Genomic DNA, 1,881 nt, shown 5'->3' with positions numbered 1-1,881 from the left:
ACACTGCAAGTTAAGCGCTCAAGAGATAGGACTAGATCCAATATCTCTTGTCTCTCAGTTCAGGGCTCTTTCCAATGCCCTGATTCCAAATGCTGATGTGCATTTTTTTTCATTTTTGTTGATAATTTCTGTAAGTCACATTTTAGAGCTAGAAGGGACCTTCAAGATGATTAGTTCAAATGTCTCATCTTATAAATCCTCCCAGGATGACATAGATTTGTGTTCTTCCCAATACAGCATTATTTGTTGGTTTAGCTAGGCAAGTCCCATAAAAAAATTAAGCAGGGGATGCTAATATGGTTCATTGATTTAAAAAATAATATCTTACACATATTTAATATTTGCTATGTAAAAGTTCTTGTCTGTAGCATAGAAGCTCAGACTTAAAAGCGCCTCTAGTTCAGCCTGTGTCTGGACAAGATTCCTTCCTGTAGCATACCTGACAAGGGGTCAGTCATTCATCCTCTGCTCTTAATGAGGGGGAACTCATTACCTTCTATGGCAACCTCTTCTAGTGTTGGACAGCTCTCAAGGCTTGCCTCAAGCCTCCCTGAACCTTCCACCCATTGCTTCTAGTACCATCATCTATAGCCGAGCCGAGCAAGCCTTGGTCCACGTTTCGGTTCTGTGAATACCTGAAGCCAGCTAGCGTGTCATCTGTGAGCACTGGTAAAGGAGACCAAATCATAGCCAGCAAATAGGGTGCTCAGTGAAGTCTGGCACACGATCATAGATGAAGACCTGGAAAGGATTTTTTTTGGCTGGGCAGCTGGGGTTAAGTGACTTGCCCAGGGTCACACAATAAGTTTTATGTGTCTGAGGCTGGATTTGAACTCAGGTCCTCTTGAATCCAGGGGCTGGTGCTCTATCCACTGTACCACCTAGCTTCCCCCTGGAAAAGATTTTAAAGGTCATCCAGATCAAGTGCCCTACTTGGAGAAGATGAATCCAAGGCTCAGACAGGAGGAGTGGCTTCAATAAGATTATTCAGTTGACACAGTAAATACCTGAGTCAGCATTTGAACTCAGGTCACCTGACAACAAATCAAGTGCTTTCTCTGCTGTACCATGCTGACTCCTTCTTAAAGTCTATATTAGTAAGAGTTATGTGAAGAGTACAGACAGTGTTGGGGAGCAGTAAGAGCACTCCTGGCTTTGGAGTTTGGAGAGCTGAGTTTAAATGTTGGCAAGCTAGGTGGTGCAGTGGATAGAGCCCGGGGTCTGTAGTCAGGTAAAATCTGAGTTTCAATCCAACACAAACACTTATTAGTGACCCTGGGCAAGTCACTTAACTCTGTTTGCCTCAGTTTCCTCAGCTGTAAAATGAGCTGGAGAAGGAAATGGTAAACCACTCCAGTGTCTTTGCCAAGAAAACCCCAAATGGGGTCACAAAAAGTCAGACATGACTGAACAACAGGAAAGATTGAGGTAAAATGAAAGGGCATATGTTTTTGTTCTCCCAATATCCCCCTTCTCCATCTTCAGGACTAAAGCCCATTCAAGGTGACTGTTTAGGATTTCTTCTTAAATGTGCCTGGAACCTGAGGTTTTGCAAATTATTCCACATACAAAGGTCCCTCTTTTGTGAACTGTGTAATTGTTAGGATATAGGACCGGCTTATATTCCCTGGATTCCTCTAAAGCTCAATGCAAATGTTTCCTCTTTTATGAAACCTTTCCCCATCCTTCCTTACTGCTATTGCTTTCCCTTCTTATCCTCCTACAAATTGTCTTGGATTTATTTTCATACATTTTGCATATACTTATTTATGCACATGCTGTCTCCCCCAGTTGAAGAATGTCAGCTCCTTGAGGACAGGATCTCTTTCCTTTCCATCTCTGTCTCCTTAGTGCCTAGGGGCCAGTCTTTGATATGTGCTT

This window comes from Vombatus ursinus, unplaced genomic scaffold, assembly GCF_900497805.2.
Source record: "Vombatus ursinus unplaced genomic scaffold, bare-nosed wombat genome assembly UNPS02014785.1, whole genome shotgun sequence".
NCBI lineage: Eukaryota > Metazoa > Chordata > Mammalia > Diprotodontia > Vombatidae > Vombatus > Vombatus ursinus.
Note: the sequence above shows the minus strand (reverse complement) of the source record.